The 23,891-nt window shown below is 37.3% G+C and overlaps 1 non-coding gene across 1 annotated transcript; it reads left to right on the top strand.

The window, feature by feature from the left end:
- Positions 1 to 6,463: 6,463 nt before the first annotated feature.
- Positions 6,464 to 6,536, top strand: TRNAA-AGC (transfer RNA alanine (anticodon AGC)). Its single transcript has one exon. It is a non-coding gene; the product is annotated as a tRNA-Ala (tRNA).
- The last annotated feature ends 17,355 nt before the right edge of the window (positions 6,537 to 23,891 follow it).

The following is a 23,891-nucleotide window of genomic DNA, read 5'->3' as shown; positions in this document are numbered from 1 at the left end:
AGTTGAAAATAAAATTATTAGAAGCATAAATGTCATATTTAATGAATTAGAAATGTTTAAGAGGCTTGTAGGAAATATGGAGTTAAAGAAGGTTGTTGACAGATCCGACAGAACAACAAGAAAATGTTCCACCGCTACAAAAAAATTATCATGATGGACATCAAGATGAACAAGAAGGAGAAAGTTTGCAACAACCAGAGATCCAACCACAACAACCATTGTAAGAAGTCCAGCTACAACAACTACTGCAAGAGGTCCAATTAGAAACACTCCACCACAGTTGGTTTGCAAGTCTACTAGGCCTCATAAACTCTCACAGAGGTATCATCCCTCAAACTATCTTTTGTTCATTGATGATGGAGAGCCTGACTATTTTCAGGAAGCTTTTAATGCAAAGAATGGAAGAAGGATATGTAGGAATAAGTGGACTCCCTATTATAAAATCAAACCTTGGAATTGGTGATGCTTCCAAAAGGAATAAGGGCCCTACAAAACAAGTGGGTATACAAATTCAAGCACAAGGGTGAAGGAAAGAAGAGGTACAAGGCAAGACTGGTAGTAAAGGAATTTTCCCAAAAAGGAGGTATTGATTTTAATGAAATATTCTCATGTTGTTAATATGTCATCCATTAGAGTCATTCTTGGTCTTGTTGTTACCTTGGATTTAGAATGTGAACAACTAGATGTAAAGACTGCCTTCCTTTATGGTGAATTGGAGGATGATATTATATGGAGCAACCTAAAGGTTTCAAAGTAAAAGGTAAAGAGAATCTAGTTTGTAGATTGAGGAAGATCCTTTATGGGTTGAAACAAGCACCTCACTAATGGTACAATAAATTTGATTCATTCATGTTGATGCATGGTTTTAAAAGACTAGAAGTTGATCATTGTGTCTATATCAAGAAGTATGACCATGAAAATTATATTATACTACTGCTATATGTGGATGACATGCTCATTGTTGGACATGACAAGATAATGATTAACAGGTTAAAAAACGATTTGGGAAACCAATTTGCGAGGAAGGAATTAGGTCCAACACAACATATATTGGGAATGAATACTATTCGTGATATAAAGAACAAAAAGCTACAACTGTCACAAAGAAAAATATATTGAGAAGGTTCTTGACAAGTTTAACATGAAGGATGCCACACTAATCAATACTCCTCTTGCATCCCATTCATGCTAAGCATTAGTTTATGTCCTTGTGATGACAAGGAGAAAGAATAAATGAGTATGGTTCCTTATGCTTCAGTAGTCAACAACTTGTTGTGTGCCAAGGTATGTACACAACCAGAGATTGCACATGCATTAGGAGTACTGAGCAGAGTCCTTGCTAATCCAGGAAAACAACATTGAAAAACAATAAAATGGATTTTGAGGTATCTCATAGGCACTAGTCATTATTGTTTATGTTTTGGCAATACTGATATTGTGTTTGCAAGATTTACATATGCTGTTATGGCTGGAGATGTGGACAGTAGAAATTCAACCACTGGTTATTTGTACACATTTCCAGGTGCAACAGTGTCTTGGGTATATAGGGTAAAAAAATAGTATCCCTCTCCACAACTAAGGAAAAATACATAATTGCAAAGAGGCTTGCAAAGAAATGTTGTAGATGCAACAATTCCTTTGGGAGCTAGGAATAAAACAAGACAAATATGTGTTGTATTGTGATAGTCAAAGTGCTATTCATTTAGCAAAGAATCCAACACTCCATCCATGAACCAAGCATATTGACATGAGGTACCATTGGATATGATAGGTGTTGGAGGAAGGACATTTCAATTTGGAAGAAAATCACACAGCTGTGAATCCTACAGATATGCTTACCAAGATTTCCAACAAACAAGTATGAGTTATGTAGAAGCTCGGTAGGCCCGGATATGCTTACCAAGATATTTCCAACAGACAAGTATGAGTTATGTATAAGCTTGGTAGGCCTTATAGTAACTTAATGCACAGATTTGGAGTAAGGATTGTCTACATATGCCTTCATTTAGCTTCAAGTGCCACGAGAATTTTGAAGTGTGAAAGAAATGGAAGGTCTCGAAGCTTCCACAGACTATTGGAAGACGCTTAAAGAGAGTGTCAATGAGGTGTTTTGACCACTGACAACTCCCAAATAAAGCATAAATTGTTTTTATAAACTCACATAGAAGACATTTTTCTCTAGAAAAATCTGGATGTTTCCTTTGCCCAATTTTGTTAAAGAAGTAGTTAAAGGAATTGAATACTCTAGAAAAATCTAGAGTTGAAGGCTCTAGAGAAGCCATGGGTCTATAAACAAGTGATTGTAAGCTGCTCTCATGAAGTTAGTAAGGTTTGTGAAGAAGTGTAATACAAAAATATAATTTTGGCTCTTATGTGTTGTTTCATTTTTTGTTGTGAGCTTCCTTGTTGTGTCTTCTATTTATAATTTATCTGAATGTTGTAGATCTTATATCCCGTAGTTGATTTGGAGTCTACATCCAATTGTTGGACTATTCATAATCATTCATTTCATTTTTAATTTAAAAAAATTGTTCTACCTTTTTGCTGAAATCCAGTGACACATTGTTTGGAATACATTTTTTAATGCATAAATGGATATAAAGCCCTATAAAACCTTGCGACGCTCAATCTATATAGATTTAATATCTAAAATCTAACATTCTAATATTTTTTAGTCGAATTTCAGGGAAAGCATATTGAAAAACATACTCGGGTAAGGGAAATAACATAGAACATTAGACTATGTTCTAAGTTAAGGGAAAATCTATTTAATCTACATTTTTTTCCTTTTTTACCAAAATTTGGTGATACACTTCTTCGTGAGACTATTATTTTTTGTTGCTTGAAATGCATTTTGAATGTATAAATGGATTTAAAGCCCTAGAAAATCCTCAAGGCACTTAGTGTATACGTATATGACAACTTAAATTTGTCATTCCAACAATTTTTGGTTAGCTTATGGGAAAAACTTATCAAAAAATATACCTGGGAAAGGGAAAATTTGTAGAACATTTAGCTTACACTATAATTAATAACAACTCTAATTGTTCTACATGTTTATCATTTTTACTAGAATATGAAGATATAGTTGTTGGTGACACCATTATTTTTTATTATTTGAAATGTATTTTTGAATGTGTAAATGGATTCAAAGCCTTAAAAAGACCTTGAACACTCAATCTATACATATTTAACGATAACATGCTCTTCCAACAATTTTTGGTCAAATTTCAAGCAAAATTTATTGAAAAATATACCCATGAAAGGAAAAAATTGTAGAAGATTTAGACAATGCTATAAGTTAAAGTGAAATATATTTATTCTATGTTTTTACATTTTTGGTCAAATTTCAAGCAAAATTTATTGAAAAATATACCCATGAAAGGAAAAAATTGTAGAAGATTTAGACAATGCTATAAGTTAAAGAGAAATATATTTGTTCTATGTTTTTACATTTTTTGCCAAAATTTGACGATATAGTTTTTGGTGAGATCATTATTTTTTGTTGTTTGAAATGCATCTTTACATGCATAAATGGATTCAAATCCCTAAAAAACCATTGAGGTGCTAAATATATACGGATTTAACAACTCAAATCTTTCATTCCAATAATTTTTGGTTAGAATGTTGAGGTGTTCAGGAAAACTTGACTTGGTCAAGTTACCAACGTTTTCTGAGTTCTAGGTTTTATGAGAACCCATGGTATTCATCTATAACTTAGCCTATTTAAAAGCATAAAAACTTAATTTGTCCTAGTAACTAGTAGGATCCCAACAACCCATAGTTTTACCCATAATATTCATATGTAATATAGCCTATTCGAAGACAGAAAAACTCCATACATGTCTTTAAAAACACTACGACTCCTGTAGATATTCTGTGATCTAACTCACAAATGGTATTAGAACAACATATATGTTTGGGTAAAAAGTCATTGGAACATGAAAGAAACATAAGAGTATGGCTCTCACCGATAGAAAAATCCTAGAATAAGCAAGGCTGAAAATTAACCAACATGCTCGATGTGTGGCATAGGCTTCCACTGGGAGGCAAAGCACGTTGTGCACTAAGGCAAACACGTGGAAAACAAGCCCATCACAGAGAAAGTTCCTACAGAGAAGAATCCCACCCTTAAGGGCGAGAAGAGGCTACTAGCAGGAGATCATTGCAATGGTAGACAGAGTTCGAGTGGAGCATAATAGGTGTGAAGGCATTCACCAAAATATTTTGTGGTGAACTATGGGTGGAAATAAACGACAATAGAATTTCGAGTGGAATGTAGGTTGATGGATAGAAATAATTACTGAGGCACTGGGTCAAGGAGTCAATGTGTTCGCCAAACCCTGAGTGGCATAAACCATGGCAGGGAAACACACATGTGCATAACGAGAGCTCTGTCAGCACAGGAATTTAGAAGCAGAAGAAGAGGCGTGATATTCAAAAGGTGGTATCTAAATATGTTGTACCATAGTTTAAATCTTTGAATCAAGTTACTTGGAATAACTTTCCTATTTTGGCTCTGTAAATCAGGCCCTTGCGAAATATTCAGATTTCAAAGTTGGGCCGGTCCAACCTTCCCAGTGAATAGAATATTGATATTTATGCTGGCATCCATTCTTCCTCCAGCCCATACAGCCCCTTGTGCTGTAACCAGTCTCTGATACAATTGTAACATCTCCATATTTTACTGGAACATATAGACAGACCATTTTTATTTTTAGTTATGTCACCGATGGTTTGTTTATTATGTAAAAGGCATGAGATCCATACTATCCATCCATATCACCTGTATCTCTAGAACATCAAATTTAAGATTCCATTTTATAGCAATAACCAGGAAAGAGGAAATCATATCCCCTCCATAGTGTGGCACTTCACAATTTACCAGACCAAGTTACCTAATCTCAAGCTGAGCATTAAATGTCTTAAAGGTATAGAAAGGAGGAATTAGACTTTGTGTTCTAAAATTCTGATCAAGCCAAAAGACTTGTACTAGTATTATATGAGACTTCAAAGATTATGTTATAGAATAATGGTCCACGATTTAATAAAATGTCCAGAATTACCCTCTAATACAACTTGAAATTCAAAAGGATTACCTTACCAAAAAACCTACACATGTTAAGGAAATCCATTCCCACAGGTGTCAATGCAATGTTAACATTCAAAGCTAAAGTTAAATGATGGGAGAAGCCTATCTTACAGCATTGTCTGGCTCACATTGAGAACAAAATGGCTATTGCAAGACATTCAAAATCATCACAAATGGTCTTTCTGTACACATTAACGAGAAAGGCTTCTGTGAAATGAGTAATTGGCACTGGACATTTCCTGCTTTGTTTTGTTGTTGGTTTATGTGAGCAACTAAAATATCTAATGGATAAAGGAGGTGGTCGTATTGATGAATCAAGATTGTTCACCAGGAGAGTGAGCTTGTAAGACTTTTATGAGCAAGACAGACTTTAGACTACCTTGCTGGGCTTATTACAGACCTGAGTAAATAACCCTTGACTTTATTAATCGAGGATTTAAATTTCCATCTTCCCCCGCCACTAGATTCCGCTTGCAGGTTAGAAATCCCATAGCCATATTTCCCTCTGCCACCCTCTATCAAACCCAGACCCAGATATGCATGTAATTGTATAACAGAAAGTTTTGGTTGACTTGTTTCGAGCCAATTAGTATGGTTTATTTGGCCAACTTGTTTGGAACCAACTTGTAGTTCATCATCAGAACTAGATAAAAAGAGACAAAGCATAACAAAAACTTAAATGAGAAAAATGTAAAGATTATAATTTTTCAAAATAAAAATTAGACAACCTGCCTTGATATCAATTATAAATAGAGTATGCACAAAAATGCTGTATGGAGTTTGACAGGGTATCAAAACCCAAAAATGTATTTAAATATGCACGATTTCAGAAGATGAAACCCAGAATGTACAACTCAAATTCTTTTCCAAAGCTAAGCTAGATATTCAATTGAATTAATTATAATGTTGTATCTGCATAGTAACCAACGCACAAGGTTTTTTCCCATGCCAGTGATTAAACTATGAGATCGAACAGAGTATACAATGCTATTTGATGCTGTAACATGTGGCCCAGATTGAAACAATTATGCAGTAAATCACATTGACATAAAATTATCACCATAGACAAAATCCAATAAAAAAATAGGACTCACCAAATGTATACAATATTTCAAACCCATTACAAGAACAGAGATAAATGACTAATCTGCCTGGAAAGAAGATGATCAGCAAACTGATGATTATGTAAGCGAATTCGATCTCTGGCAACGGCGATAATACATTTTATTCCTTATACCAAGATTTCCAGTCAAACTGATGGTTATGTATATACTGTATATTCGGTGGTATTCATTATTTTTTTCAACCAAACTGATAATTATGTAACCAGCGAATAGTCTATAAACTGGACAATTATTATTAATGTCAGATGGGGATGTAGTTCAGATGGTAGAGCGCTCGCTTAGCATGCGAGAGGTACGGGGATCGATACCCCGCATCTCCACTTTTGTACCGGGCGTATGCAAGGGTTTTATCTTCTATTGCATTTGCTGAGAGGATGTGAGCATGTTTCTTGCCCAGATGCAAGGGTTATATCCTATATTGCATTTACTGAGAACATGGTTGCATTTGCTGAGAGGATGTGAGCATGTTTCTTGCCCGGATGCAAGGGTTATATCCTATATTGCATTTACTGAGAACATGGTTGCATTTGCTGAGAGGATGTGAGCATGTTTCTTGCCCAGATGCAAGGGTTATATCCTATATTGCATTTACTGAGAACATGGTTGCATTTGCTGAGAGGATGTGAGCATGTTTCTTGCCCAGATGCAAGGGTTTTATCCTATATTGCATTTACTGAGCACATGGTTGCATTTGCTGAGAGGATGTGAGCATGTTTCTTGCCCAGATGCAAGGGTTTTATCCTATATTGCATTTACTGAGAACATGGTTGCATTTGCTGAGAGGATGTGAGCATGTTTCTTGCCCAGATGCAAGGGTTTTATCCTATATTGCATTTACTGAGAACATGGTTGCATTTGCTGAGAGGATGTGAGCATGTTTCTTGCCCAGATGCAAGGGTTTTATCCTATATTGCATTTACTGAGAACATGGCTGCAGGGTTTTATCTTATATTACATTTACTGAGAGCACGGTTTCCATATTCAAGAGGTACGGGGATTCATCGGTTCCCATATTCGAGAGCTACGGGGATCGATCCTCCGCAGCTCCATTTTGGCACAGGCCAGATACAAAGGTTCTATCTTATATTGCAGCTCCATTTTGGCACAGGCCAGGTACAAAGGTTTTATCTTATATGGCATTTGCTGAGAGCATGGTTCCCATCTTCTTCGTTTTGAGAGGTACGGGGTTCGAAACCCCGCGTTTCCGTTTTGGGATAGGCCATAGTAACTGCAATCATGGTTGCAGATGCAAGGGTTTATCATATATTGGTCTCACTCTGGAAATTCGACCGCAGGTAACAGTAGCCATTACGAGTAATTATTGCACTCTAGTTCGGGAAGGGAAAGGGTTCTTCGAACCGGAGTTCGTTACGTTGAGTAAAGGCGAGGGCAGCTCTAGCTGCAAAATCACCTATCACTTCTCTCAAATAAAGTTATCTGTTTCATGGTGCATTTGTCTTTGTGCAAGCCAAGGTAGATCTTCCCCTATCTTGATGTAATACATTAGTTATCAAGTTTGCTATAGCACACTAAGGAGTGTAACATATATTCAGATAATAGTAAGCAAATTTGCAAATTTGTTTTGTATGAACTCCATATTCTAAAAACAATATATTAGTTGCCTTCTTTATAAATCATGTTAAAAGCCAGTCTTTGCATTAGACAATATAAGAAAACATAAGTTGGCCATGGTGATGGAGTGTTGGTGGGAAGGTGAGAAGATGTTTTGTAAGCACCTATCCAATATATATTATCATTACTCTCAATTGGGTAGAGATTCTCTTCAATATTGTCATTAAGTGCTAAGAGAACCTCAACGATCAACGCTTCTAATCTCTTATGGAAGTATTCCTCGTAGATGTAGTTTATTTGAAAAATTCATTTCTAGAGCTTTGCAACATGTGGCGTCCATTGCTTCTAGTTCATTCTCAGAAGCTATGGAAGTATTAGTACTCATAATCCTAAAAATACTTTTTTGAGGTATTTTTGGCTCGATTTTGTGAACTTATAGATAAGCCTCGTCCAAGATTTTCAAAGGAAGCTTTGCAAACACTTGAGCCCATTAGTGATTGATATGTGGAGTGGGATACCAAATATCTGTGCATTTATGGATGTGCCTGAATTCTACACATCCTACCCAAGCACATCCTAGATAGAGTAGTGCTTATGGAAGTGGCATATCAAACTACTAAGTTTAAGGCTAACACAAAATTGAAGTAACATAGGAAGGGCCTGTCCAACATACCTTCTCGCCACAAGTGCCTTCAAACTATTAAACTATGCCACAACACCAATACAAGCTAACAAAATGAATTTATTTAAGTGAATGTTATGAGTTTTTAAGGTCCATAACCCTTCTAGTAAGAAGAGACCATTTCAAACAACAAAGCCTAACTTAGCAATATTGCCACTAAGAATTCTTGGAAGAGGAGTGCAAAAGAGTTAAAGTTTACCACTAAGTTCAAACTTAATAAGTAAGATTCATCTAATTGGGAAAGGATTGAATAAAATCTACATGAGCAAATCCTAGAGCTTGTTCAAGTGATAAATGAGCTTGATTTAAGCTAACCATCTACTAAGGAAATAAAGATACATGCAACTCAAATTAGTTATTCCAGGAATTGACAACGAGTCAAATTCGTTGTATGTAATGTTGTCATTGGTGACAACAAACATCATAATTGATGTCAAAGGGGTCCTTAAGGAAGCATAATATCCTCTATAAAGCAGTGTGACAACTAGGTCTCTTGCAAGGTCTTGTGAAGTGATGTTTGGAGTTATCTAAGTTTTTTTTGATGTAGCTATGGTGTCCTAATCAATCTATGGTTAGCATGAGTGGATAGGCCTCATCGAGACCTTTCCATTGGTACATTATACTTTGAAAAACACCTCCTAGACAAACAACTATGGTTTGTTGAAAATTACATCATTTGAGGACCCAAATATGGAGCAATATTTTTTATTAAAGAATATGGGCAATATATTTTTAATCAAGATTATTGGGATTTTTTAATTAAAGAACATGCATGGTTATAGTGACTTGAGGCACGGTCATATATTAGGGATATTGTCAATGGTCATATATTGTTTCCAAAAAAGAGGCACGATGTTTAATGGCACGATTCGATTCAGACACAATTATTGGCACTCTAAACAAGGTTATATGGTCAACCCAAGGACAACATAATCATTATAAATATAGGTCGTTTCTCTATTCAAACATATTAATTTTTTCTACAAAATTATGGGTTGAGAAATAATGAGTTATGAGGGAGGAGTTCTGTTTTGATTAGAAGTGGGCGAGAAGTTATGATTTATTTAATCCTTCTCTTATGTTCTGGGGCTCCTGTCACGAGCTTGCTACTTGCTAAGTCTCTTCGTTCTGACTCTGAAACCAACTCCTGGTGAACCAGTGGTGAACCTACTTGGAACTTTCACGCTTCTGCAGCTTTTTCAACGGCTTCCTCGCCTAACACAGCCTTGGAGTCCCTTCGTTCCTTTGGCGAACTTCCTGCGAACTTCGGACGAAGATACAAAGGCAACTACTACCTTAGCTGACAATTTTTTGATGTAAAGACAATGTATTCAAATGAAATGTATACTCATTTTATTGCAGAATGTATGCAAAGATTACAGAGAGAATAGATCTTTACAGAGATCGACTATCTTCGCATTTATCAGACTTATGTCGTTCTCAAGGAACAAGCAATACCGAAGGCTTCCTGGCGATAGATAGACTCTGCCTCAGATTCAGACCACACACATTTACAGACTGATAGACTCTCTAAATGATTCAGCCACTTTAGGTTCTCACCAGTGCCGAGCACACTGATGCGCAGGCTTCCAAATCACCTAAGGACTTGAGTTCTTCTCGTGGTGCAAGCAGATCAGACGTGATGTCCGCAGATGCAGAGCAGGAGAGATACTCGACTCAGACACAAAACTCAGACTGACTCTCTATGAAACTCTAAATGTCGATGCCTTGGTAATGAGCCATACCCTCCTTATATAGGAAATGAGGGGGGGACAAACCTCACTATAGGACATCCGTGACTTGTCCTAAAAGTGGAAGGAATCAATACTTTCGGATAAGACTGAGACGACGTCCGCACAAAGATTCCAGTCCAAGGGATGGAATAGTTGCTTTCGGGTAACGTCAAAGTAAATCGTACTGGTAGATTTCTATCCGAGATCAACATTATTTCTAGGCCCCACGCACTAGGCCGACCAAAACAAAGTGGATGCTTTTTCCGTAAAAGCCCACGGGAAAGATTGGGCCCCATCAAGCATTGGGCCGACTGAACAAAGTGGATACTTTTCCATAAAATTCCACGAGAAAAGAATATTTACATAGTGAATGCTTTGGAACAACAAAGCTCACGGGAAACTGGCCACAATTAAGCCCTTGTGACTGGTACTTATTACAATGATCAAAATACGGTTAAATCAGGGAATCTATTTCTTCTATACAGTAAGTCATCACAGGCTTTGGTGTAAATCCTGCGGACTATCATTGGCTTCCCTAAGATAATTTGATGTTGTACTTTGGTTAAGACTAACCATTCTAGATGTTGCCTCATATATTCTTGGAGTGAATAATTTATTCTATGAAATGGATCCCACTCCTTAACTGTCATTTCTTTGACAGTTTTATAAATGGTATGAAAACATTCTCCAATTCCATGTTCAGGGCACCATTCACAGTATTTTCTTTCATATTCTTCATGGTACACAGGGTCCATAGCAGTTCTGCACACTCCATAGTCATTCCACCAATCTTGAAACCACTGGCATTGCTGATTTCTCTGGGAAGCTGCTAATGTGTTGAATTTCAACTTTGTATAGTGAGTCTCTTCTTTGTCGTCGACATTAAGGAAATCCCACCATAATCTTTTATAACCTGCAAAATCATAGACAATGTCAGGAAAAATGATCTTGGGATCATTTCTGGGCCATCTTGCACATGGCTGGACCGGCCAATGACCTTGCTCATTCCAAAGATCCCTGGTCCGATAAATACAAAAGTATTTTTCATAGATGCCCGTACTGCGTCCTCCATGGCACCAAATGCCAGCAATATCATGAAAGTTTTGTTCGAGGGCTTGATGTGCAATCCCAACATCTCTTTTAGCTTTATCGTATATCATGTCATGGATCCACTTGCGACCCTTAGGGTACACTTTTCTTTCAGGTACAAAGTGCTAGATGTCAGTGTGGGGCTGCAAATTAGCATCTAGTACTTTTGTGTTTCGCAGCTGCCATGTGGGTCTCCAATTGTTTTTGTATGTTTCCCAGTCTTGGTCATCTGGGATAGTCCTTAAGACTTCTTGTTTCTGCTACTGGTCCCACTCAATGATGATCATCATGACATGATCTTTCTATTCTATGCATTCTCTGGTTAAGAAATCAGGCAGATTGTTATCTTTTCCTTTAATGTGCTCTACCTGAAAATCAAAATTTGCAAATAAAGCTTGCCATCTGGCAAACTTAGCTTCTTCGACTTTCTTAATATCCTTTGTCAGGACTTTCTGCAGAGCAGATGCATCAGTTCTCAGAAGGAAGGGTTTATTGATAAGATAAACCTCGAACTTGCTAATGCAGTTCCATGCTGCTTTCACCTCTTTTTCAATAGTGGAGTAGTTCAGCTCGGCTGGATTCCACACACCTGAAGCAAATTGTACTACTTGTTCTGTCTTTCCAACCTTTTGCTTAAGAATTCCACCCCATCCAATGTTGCTTGCATCTGATTCAACAATTTTAGGTGCAAGGTCATCAACGACATATAAAATAGGTAAAGATTTTACCTTGGCTTTAATGTTCTTGACTGCTGTTGTATGTACTGGACTCCATTCAGGAGGATTCTTCTTCAGCCTCTGATTTAGTATCTTTCTGTCACTGGCGCAGTCTTGATAGAAATTGCTGACATAATTTAAGCAGCCTAAGAACCTCTGCAGTTGGTTTCTTTCTGTGATTACATCCGGGAATTTATCTGCAAATTCTAATGCATGATGTTGCAGCGAAATCTGGCCATTACAGATTGTATGGCCTAGGAATTTGATAGTGGTTTGAAAAACCTCTATCTTCTTTTTGCTAAGCACAAGACCATTATGCTTGACCAGATTCTTGAATATACGGACATGTTTAAAATGGTCTTGAATAGTCCTTGAGAATATTAACACATCATCAATGTATACAATCAACCAATCAAAATATGGTCTGAAAATATTGTCCATTACCTTCTGAAATTTTGATGGAGCATTTTTCAATCCAAAAGGCATGACATTCCATTTGTAATGTCCGGCTGGTATACTGAAAGCGGTCTTGAACTTGTCTTCTTCAGTAATGGCCACTTGCCAAAATCCTGCTTTTAAATCAAACTTGGAGAAGACTTTGGCTCCTGCTATCCGCCTGATTAGATCACCTTTATGGGGAATTGGATAAGTATCATCAGCTAGGACTGTATTTAGAGGTTTATAATTTATGACCAGTATGGGAATACCTCTGATTTGTTCAGCTCGCTTGTTTACATAGAACCCATAGCAATTCCAGGGACTGTCGAATTCTCTGATCAACCTTTTATTCAGGAGTTGTTGGATTTCATTTTGGCAAAGATCTCTGTAGCAAGTAGCCTCTTCTTTAGAAGCAGAGCATACAGACAGAATAACCATTGCATCCTTATTCAAGGAAACAAATGAAGAGGAAGAAAAGGGAAAGAAACAAGAAACACAAATTCTCCCTATCTATGAACCTCTGGAGCATAGGTTCACTAGATATTCAGCACCAGACCTTGAGGGCAAAGGCAAGCTTCCTGAAGCTCACACCTTTTTTCCAGACTCTCATCGAGTATGGAATATAGATAACATGAGTGTTGGTCAGATCCGACAGATGATAGATCTAATGTATACAGAATACAAACTCATGTGTCTTAGAGGCAAAAGTGAAATAGATGCTTGCAAAACTATTATCCAATGTTTTACAGGGGCACTCCTCAGGCGGTGGGAGACAGAATCCTCTCCTAAGCTCATTGAAACAATGGAAGCTAAAGTTCTTAAAGATGAGAAAGGAGATATAGTTCATAATCCAGATGGCATAGTCATCAGCAATATGATTGGCGCACTTACATCAATGATTCTTGAACATTGGTGTGGAAGTGAAACTGAGATTGCTGATAAAATGAAGTTATTTTGATGAACTTAAAATGCCATAAGATGTCTCAATATGATGACTTTCATAGAGACTAGATGCAGAGGATCTATGAAGTCAAAGACTCTAAGAACCTGTTATGGAAACATGTATATCTTGCTGTCCTACCATCAAGATTTGTTGATTATATCAGAATGCAGGAAATATTTCAACTTCCTTTTGAGTCTTATACATGGGGTGAGATATATTCTCACATTACAAAAACTTTGATCAGCCTTTGTACAAGTTCAAAAGTAAATAAATCTTTGGAGAAACTCTCCAAATTGTCGGAAAAAAAGTCCATCTGCAGCAAGTATGGACTTACAGCTGATGATCCTTTGGTTAAAAGAAGAAAAGCCAAGAAGAGAGCCAGAAGAGAATTCAAAGAAATCTTCTATAAAAACAGAAGAAATTATCCAAAGGATAAGAAAAGAATTCCAAACCCACCAAGAGTTCAAACCTCCCAAAGAAGAAAGGGGTATTATAAATATGTTCCAAAAACCCATTACTATCACCCCTCTGACATCCACCGACACACTTCTAAGCAGGATAAATGGAACAAACTCACTTGTTGGCTGTGCGGCCAAAATGGCCACACATCCTCTAGATGTCCCCAAGGAGAAGAGTCGAAGTTAAACAAAGGCAAAATATCTCAGGAGATTGCCAGAAAAACCAAGCAAGTGAAACAAGAAAGAAGAGAACCAATGCTTTGCATGAAATGTGGTTCTCGGGCACACCGCACAGAGCAGTGTCAAAATCTTGTTATCAGGGAACGTGCCCAACAACACCAAATAGAAGAATCTTCATATGATTCTTTCAGTACTTCTTCAGCAGAAGAATTACATGCTCACATAGAGCAATGTTCAGATTCCAGTTCTTCTAATTGCTTATGTTCTGACCCAGAAGAATGTGCTTGTCATGTTCAATATGAATCTGATTCTGCATATTTCAGTGATTCCAGCGAAGAAGAACCAGAGAGGCCCAAGCCTCAGAAAGAAAAAGTCCTCATGGCTGCTATAGAAGAAGACGAACTGAAAATCCTATCACACATCAGAACCATGGAGGAAGGAGACATGAAGAATCGCCTGATTGAAGCATTTACAGATCAACTCAAATCTAAAGCTTCAAAAGAATCAGGTAAGAAACCCCTATTCATTGATGCATCTTATGAAAGGAATACAAAATCATTTCAGAGGCATCATCAGAAGCCTGGACAAGTGAGATCACTCACTTTGGGGGAGGTAAACAGAGAAATTCATTATCTCAAGACAGAAATTTCTCAGATAAAAATTCAAATTGAAGAACTCCAAAAAGGCAAAAAGGTGGCAGGAGATGAAAGCCAGCCATGGGATACTGCTCAATATAGCAGTAATCAAGAAATTCAAATTGCTGAAGGGGTGAAGGATCCAAGTTTTGGATTCAAAGACATGAGATTATTTACAATCTCCTATCAACAACACCATGTCAAGGTGAATATCTACATCAAAGGGAAAATATTCAAGATGACTGCACTTCTTGACTCAGGAGCAGATATTAATATCCCCAATATGAAAAATATTCCAGCCAAATACTGGACTACTGCAGAAAGGACAGTTGTTGGTTTAGGCAATAAAAGGTTGCAATATGAAGTACCAGAAGCTTCAGTGTGTTTTGACACTCACTGTGTCTATCTAAAATTTGCAGTAGCTGATATACCAGTAGATTGCATACTGGGAAATGTTTTCCTAGCAGCAGTAGAACCACATGGGTCCCTCAGGCTCAAAGGTGGGAAAGCTGGATATTTTATCTCTGTCCCTACATCAAAGGGAACCAGAAAGAAAATTGAGCTTCCTTATATTTCACATCCCAGAATTTCCACGATGGTCCAAACAGCACAAAATCTGGATAAAGCTGAAGCTCGGTTATCAGATCTGAAAGATCTAAAATCTACTCTGTGAGTAGAAGAACAACTTAAAATGCCACATATTAAAAGAAAGATTGAAGAGATGAAGAAAGAAATTGAAGAGGATTGTTGCTCAGAAGAGCCAAATGCTTTCTGGCATCGAAAGCAGCACACTGTTGGGCTCCCTTATAAGGAAGGATACACAGGCAAACCTTGTAAGAGCCGAGCCATCCCAATGAGCAAAGAATACAAAGATCTTTGCCAAAATGAAATCCAACAACTCCTGAATAAAATTTTGATCAGAGAATCCGACAGTCTTTGGAACTGATATGGGTTCTATGTAAACAAGCGAGCTGAACAAATTAGAGGTATTCCCAGACTAGTCATAAATTATAAACCTCTGAATATAGTCCTAGCTGATGATACTTATCCAATTCCCCATAAAGGTGATCTAATCAGGCGGATAGCAAGAGCCAAAGTCTTCTCCAAGTTTGATTTAAAAGCAGGATTTTGGCAAGTGGCCATTACTGAAGAAGACAAGTTCAAGACCGCTTTCAGTATACCAACCGGACATTACGAATGGAATGTCATGCCTTTTGGACTGAAAAATGCTCCATCAAAATTTCAGAAGGTAATGGACAATATTTTCAGACCATATTTTGATTGGTTGATTGTATACATTGATGATGTGCTAATATTCTCAAGGACTATTCAAGACCATTTTAAACATGTCCGTATATTCAAGAATCTGATCAAGTATAATGGTCTTGTGCTTAGAAAAAAGAAGATAGAGGTTTTTCAAACCACTATCAAATTCCTAGGCCATACAATCTGTAATGGCCAGATTTCGCTGCAACATCATGCATTAGAATTTGCAGATAAATTCCCGGATGTAATCACAGAAAGAAACCAACTGCAAAGGTTCTTAGGCTGCTTGAATTATGTCAGCAATTTCTATCAAGACTGCGCCAGTGACAGAAAGATACTAAATCAGAGGCTAAAGAAGAATCCTCCTGAATGGAATCCAGTACATACAGCAACAGTCAAGAACATTAAAGCCAAGGTAAAATCTTTACCTATTTTATATGTCGTTGATGACCTTGCACCTAAAATTGTTGAATCAGATGCAAGCAACATTGGATGGGGTGGAATTCTTAAGCAAAAGGTTGGAAAGACAGAACAAGTAGTACAATTTGCTTCAGGTGTGTGGAATCCAGCTGAGCTGAACTACTCCACTATTGAAAAAGAGGTGAAAGCAGCATGGAACTGCATTAGCAAGTTCGAGGTTTATCTTATCAATAAACCCTTCCTTTTGAGAACTGATGCATCTGCTCTGCAGAAGGTCCTAACAAAGGATATTAAGAAAGCCGGAGAAGCTAAGTTTTCCAGATGGCAAGCTTTATTTGCAAATTTTGATTTTCAGGTAGAGCACATTAAAGGAAAAGATAACAATCTGCCTGATTTCTTAAGCAAAGAATACATAGAAGAGAAAGATCATGTCATGATGATCATCACTGAGTGGGACCAGCAGCAGAAACAAGAAGTCTTAAGGACTATCCCAGATGACCAAGACTGGGAAACATACAAAAACAATTGGAGACCCACATGGCAACTGCGAAACACAAAAGTCCTAGATGCTAATTTGCAGCCCCACACTGACATCCAGCACTTTGTACCTGAAAGAAAAGTGTACCCTAAGGGTCGCAAGTGGATCCATGACATGATATACGATAAAGCTAAAAGAGATGCTGGGATTGCACATCAAGCCCTCGAACAAAACTTTCATGATATTGTTGGCATTTGGTGCCATGGAGGACGCAGTACGGGCATCTATGAAAAATACTTTTGTATTTATCGGACCAGGGATCTTTGGAATGAGCAAGGTCATTGGTCGGTCCAGCCATGTGCAAGATGGCCCAGAAATGATCCCAAGATCATTTTTCCTGACACTGTCTATGATTTTGCAGGTTATAAAAGATTATGGTGGGATTTCCTTAATGTCGACGACAAAGAAGAGACTCATTATACAAAGTTGAAATTCAACACATTAGCAGCTTCCCAGAGAAATCAACAGTGCCAGTGGTTTCGAGATTGGTGGAATGACTATGGAGTGTGTAGAACTGCTATGGACCCTGTGTACCATGAAGAATATGAAAGAAAATACTGTGAATGGTGCCCTGAACATGGAATTAATATTCTCAAAATAGTTGAGAATATTACGCGTGAATTGTGTTAATTGGCACTGTATATATATGTGTGGGACAAGTTGTGTGATGTGGCACTTAATTCAGGTATTGGCTGACTTTGAGTACATGAAGTGTAACCTAGGCCATAATACAAATCATAATTTAGCCACATATTAGAGGGTGCAATTTGAGGATGAATATTACACGTGCACCAAATATTTCACTAGTGCATATGTGCTTTGAGGTCGATGGCTCAAATGCATTGATCATGAGTGGAGTGGAGAGCGCAGTGGATTGAAGAGTTTTTATACGCTTAACTGAGAATCAAAGTTTGAATTTTGTGCCATCACAGACCAATTGAATATCATTGAGTGAATTGATGTATCGATAGTGCCCTGCGATGGATCAACGTGTTATATATATATACTCATGTGCATATGGATCAATGAATAATGAATAAGGTTGTTGTAGTTTTAGATGCTGAGCGATTGATTAAGTGTGTCGAGTGTTGAAGAATCTAGGGCAATTAAAGTTAATGAGATTTTTATAGCATGATAACTACGTGTGAGATATTTTAATTTTTCTTCTTAGTACAATCTTCACTTGTTCTTATTAGTGTGTGTCTTCTTATATTCATCAAATTGTTACCAAAAACAAAGAGATAAGGACACAAGATGTTTGGCTTTCTGCTAGGGCCAAAACCTCTCCCTCTTTGAGAGGAAAACCCACACAAAATTCTTCTTATAGAGATTCCAATTGATGAATACCAAGACCATGACCCTTGACCTATGATGCCATTCCAAGACCAAGACACCAATCCTCTTCTTCGTCACTGCTGAGATCATCATCAATTTTGCTTCATCGTTGTTCCATCTTCACTTACATCATTGCTGAATTCTCACTGAGATCATCTCTACTGCACCACCATTACTATTACATCATTGTTGCCCCTTGCTGCACCGAGATCTTCATTAGAATACCACCAAGACCATGGTTGCCACTGGGATCATGACTGTGTCTAGAAGGTATGCCGAGACTGTATGATCACAAAGATTATCTTCATCATGAATACATCAAGACTGTGAGACACTGATCATTGTGATTGTGTTTATAATATATATGCCGAGACAGAGTGTTACCGAGATCCTTCTTCTAATGTGAGACTATGACTGTGTCTTCTCCTGTATTGTGATCTTCACCGAAATTGTGGCCATGTTCTCCTTGCATCAAGATCTGCCACAACTACACTGTAATTATCCACGAAGTTTCAAAGACATCCGAAATGTGTCCTCCTGTAATGCGGATTGCAGACTTGTGCCCATCCGAAAATCTCTTCTAAAATCTCAGACAAATTCGAGTTCTTCACTTCTGTTTTGCAAATACCATAGTTGGGTATTTATAGTATTTATGTCTCTGTAATAAGACGAATTGAACCAATGAAGATATGTGTCATTTATGCAATCCCACATGAATTTATTTTAATTCATTTGTAGGCTGATGTGATGAAGAGGATTGTGCTTTTCATTTGGAGGGCTTCTTCCAAGTATAATTTGACTTTATAAATCTTACAATGACTCTTATTCATTATGACAAATCCTAAAGACATCAAGGAAAAGTCTTTAACCTATGAATAACACTTCTTGCTCATGAAACCCATGATGCAATGAATACAATAATTTTTTTTCTCTTTATTACATTATTTACATCAGTCATAATTACATGTCATTATGAAGACCAAACCTAGTTACACTTTCTTCAACACTCCCTCTTAACTAGGGAGGTATTCATAATGGTACTTGGTCATTCTCAATCTGAATAGTTTCTCATAAGAAGAATCAGATTGGTAACCCATCTGTATAACATCATAGTAACCAATATTGTTTCCACAGCAAGGCCCTGACTGACAACTCTATCTCTCATCAGATGAGAGCACAATGTTGGTGAGACCAATGAATATAGACACCTTCATCATTGTCTCTCAAGGTACATACTCACTCGGGTGTTCACTGAATATGCCCTTCTACGACTATTCTTATCTTGGGTTCCTAGCCCTCAAAGAATATCGGTCCTCTTGCCTACTCTTGTCTTGGATGCCCCAAACATCCTCAAAGAGCATCGAATGCTAGATTATTACCCAATCCTCCATTCTTTCTTTTAAAGTGAAGACAAAAATGTTATGTCTATCTCTCCCTCTCAACTGGGGAAGATATGGCCATTACTTGAAGGAATGTACCCAATCTCCCTCTGACCAAGAACTTGCCCAAGATCCCTTTTAATCAGGAACTTGTTAGAGCTCCCTCTTAGCTAGGGACTCTTCTACACATCAACAACTTCTTCTTTGTGGGTCCTTCAGCTGCTTGATCAACTTCTCTCCTTGATGTCATGAAATTCAGTTGGGCTTCTTCCTTGTAGGGAAACAACCATTGATCACTTTCCTCCTTATCTCATCATGTCATTCCTTTCTTCATGGAAAGTGGCCTTCTTCATATTTGGAACCTTCGTCATATGAATACTTATTTCTTATCATGCTTCTTCCATCCACCACATGAATGCGAGTTGTACTTGTATTTACAACTCTTGTTCGAGTAGCCCTGCATGAACTTATCTAGAAATTATTCGAGAATTCAAAACATAATATCAAATCATACCTTACGAGATGGCTCTTCATCATGACATCTTTATGTAGGTATCAACATTTTTCATACATGTTGACACATCTCCTAAAGATATCCATTTTCAAGGGTCTTCATCTTTTCCACCAGTCTTTCATTTTTTTTCGGGAAATTTCCTAGTCAAGTCTTCTTGGTCTTTTGGATATTGATCGCCTTCATCAAGGTTGCTTATCTCATAGTCTCTTCCTTCTCCACACAGTTCATTCCCAGGTGCTTTCAATCATAGTTTCTTAATTGTAGTCATATTATGTTGATTTCATCTTATTGTGTCTTATGCCTTCCTGCATCCTTTTAGAGGAGGAGATCTTGTTTCTCTTGATCATAGTTATTAATCTAGATGTAATGATCCATGTTACTCGCAACCATACGACATGACATTATAAATTTAAACATAAGCATACATACTTGATTTCATCTTTAGGTCATCTAGGCTTCCTTCAACAACTTCATTGATTGAAGTGTCTTCAGCCTCTTGATATTCTTCTCCTCTTATGTCACCATAACATCATTCACGAATTTCACAAGTTGGAGTTTTAGATAAAACACTTGCTTCCTCTCTAGATTAGTGAACCCTCTGATGAGGATTCCATTAAGGAATCTTGAGGATCTTGTATGTCCCCATCTGGTAGATGTTTCATTTTTGACTTGATGTATGATGAGCCTTGTCCTGGATGACTTCTTTCTTTCCTTCCATTTCCAATGAGGTTCCAAGAGCTATATCCTTCATGTTTGGCTACCATGGATTTTGTCCTTCATGATTTCCATGGTGATATCACGAGTTCTTGTTTCTAATGCTTTCATGATGCCATGATGAATCTTATTATCTCGGTCATATCTATAACACAAGATTTAGGAGCTTATGATAGGACCCTTTTGTGAGGGATAACATCTTACTCATAGTAGAGATTTGTTACTCCCTCTTTTCATGGCCCCTTTTCTTCAACTTCCTCCATCTTTCCAGTGATATGAGATTCTTTCTATAATGTTTCCATAGCATTGAATCTTAGCTATACTTATTTTGTCTTGCTTGAGGACCAAACTTGTCTTTCCTTTCTACACATGTTTGAGTTCTTTTAACCTTAAATACTTTTTCCATCAACTTGTCTTTCTCTATTTAGCATAGAGACTGCAAGTTGTCAAATGAGGTAACTTTCTGATCCCATGGATATTTTTTACCTTGATTATCTATTAGTGCATTATGAACCAATGATGGTTATCTTCCTTCCTATATCTTGTAGATGGGACCTTATGAAGATATCTTACATCCTTTGATACCCTTTACTTTCATGTAGATCAAATTTCATGTGACCTTCTTCATTGCACCTTTAGGGAATGGGTTTATCATATACATCTCTTTGATGCCTCCAATATTTCTATATGAGGGGATCTTTTATAACTATCCCTTTCCATGAATTCAAAGGAGACCTTTTGATATGTTCAATGACTTCAGCTACTTAGAGGACTATGTCTATCCTCCTTCTTCATGCAAGGAATCTTGATGACCCATCCAACCTATAGATCTCCTTGCAATCATGAAGTCATTTTACCAAATTGATTAATGAAAATACTTACTTGAGATGTGAAGATGAAATCTTCACCTTGATCATGTTGGAAGTGGTATATGCATTAGAGCTTCCTCTTGAATGAACTTTTTTCAAATGAGAAAGCCTTTCCTCAATAGAGAAGGTTGCTCCTTTTGATGAGGATGATTTGATGCTTCCTTGGATGATCTTCTTCTAGGGAAAGGAGATGATCCTTGCTTGTTTTTATAACCTTGAGGATGACAATGCCTTCTTGCCTTCAATATGCTTTGCCTTCTTTTGTAGTCTAGATCAAGACTACTTCTAGGATTTCAAGCTGTTCCAAGATGATGTGATCTTTGATTTGAGGTCCTTTGAGTTACCTTGCTTTTATACAACTTGATGAGGATCTTGGTGGCCTTTTGATGATGACTATGGAGATAAAAGCTCTTGTGGTTGTAGACTATCTCCTTGATTGCATAGACAAAATCCCTTGCTGATCTGGATTATTGTTGTAAGCTAACCCTTCACTTTTGACGAAGACCTTTAGCTTCCTGTTGATGCCCTTCTTGAAGTTGATCCTTGAATGTCTCTTTTTACTGCCTTTCCGTTGACTTCAACAATTTAGCTCTGATACCATGTTGAAGAATCTAGGACAATTAGAGTTAATGAGGTTCTTCTAGCATGATAACTGCTTGTGAGGTATTTTAATTTTTCTTCATAGCACAATCTTCACTTGTTCTTATTAATGTGAGTCTTCTTATGTTCATCAAATAGTTACCAAAAACAAAGAGACAAGAACACAAGATGTTTGGATTTCTACTAGGTTTTTTCTGCCAGGGCCAAAACCTCTCCCTCTTGGAGAGGAAAACCCACACAAAATTCTTCTTATATAGATTCCAATTGACGAATACCAAGACCATGACCCTTGACCTATGATTCCATTCCAAGACCAAGACACCAATCCTCTTCTTCGTCATTGTTGAGATCATCATCAATGCTGCTTCATCATTGTTCCATCTTCACTTAGATCATTGTTGCATTCTCACTGAGATCATCTCTACTGAACCACCATTACTGTTTCATCATTGTTGCACCTTTCTGCACTGAGATCTTCATTAGAACACCACTGAGAGCATGGTTTCAACTGGGATCATGATTGTGTCTAGGAGGTATGCCGAGACTGTATGATCATAGAGATTCTCTTCATCATGAATACATTAAGACTGTGAGATAGTGATCACTATGACTATGTTTATAATATATATGCTGAGACAGAGTGTTACCGAGATCCTTCTTCTAACATGAGACTATGACTGTGTCTTCTCCTGCACTGTGATCTTCACCGAAATTGTGACCATGTTCTCCTTGCACCGAGATTTGCCACTGTAATTACCCACGAAGTTTCAGAGACATCCAAAATGTGTCCTCCTGTAATGCGGATTGCAGACTTGTACCCATCCAAAAATCACCCTGTGATAGACCTCCGAAAATATCAGACAAATCTGAGTTCTTCACTTTTGTTTTGCGGATACCCTAGATGGGTATTTATAGTAGTTATGTCTCCATAATAATCTAACTTGAACCAGCGAAGAGATGTGTCATTTATGCAAGCCGACATGACTGTCTTTTAATTCATTTGCAGGCCAACATGATGAAGAGGATTGTGCTTTTCATTTGGAGGGCTTTTTCCAGGTATAACATGATTTTATAAATCTTACAATGACTCTTATTCATTATGACAAATCCTAAAGACATCAAGAAGAAGTCTTTTACCTATGAATAACACTTCTTTCTCATGAAACCCATGATGTAAGGAATACAATAAATATATTTTGTTCTCTTTATTACATTATTTACATCAGTCATAATTACATGTCATTATGAGGACCGAACCTAGTTACACTTTATTCAACATCAAGACACTTGTAGCAGAGTGTGTTGAGGTGTGATAGTGCACATTGTTTCATATAGTTGCTAAATTTGTAATCACAAAGGTTGATTGTTTGAGTTTAATTGTGTTTTGACATAGTATGGTGGATTGATTGTCGTATGCTGTCTATGGAAGAAATGTCTAGAGTTTTTCATGGAATTGTATTACTAATAGTGTTGTTCAAGGTATGTTACCATGTGTGTGGCTAAGATGTATTGTTAAAGAGTTGTTGGCCTAAATTGTGTAATGACAGAGGAGGACTACTGAAGCTTCTTTGTATCTTGTATTGTTCTTGAGTCC

Source organism: Pinus tabuliformis, chromosome 8 (genome assembly GCF_031772625.1).
Source record: "Pinus tabuliformis cultivar Carrire ecotype Pingquan chromosome 8, CPIR1, whole genome shotgun sequence".
NCBI classification, from domain to species: domain Eukaryota; kingdom Viridiplantae; phylum Streptophyta; class Pinopsida; order Pinales; family Pinaceae; genus Pinus; species Pinus tabuliformis.
Note: the sequence above shows the minus strand (reverse complement) of the source record. Positions and strands in the feature narration are given on the sequence as shown.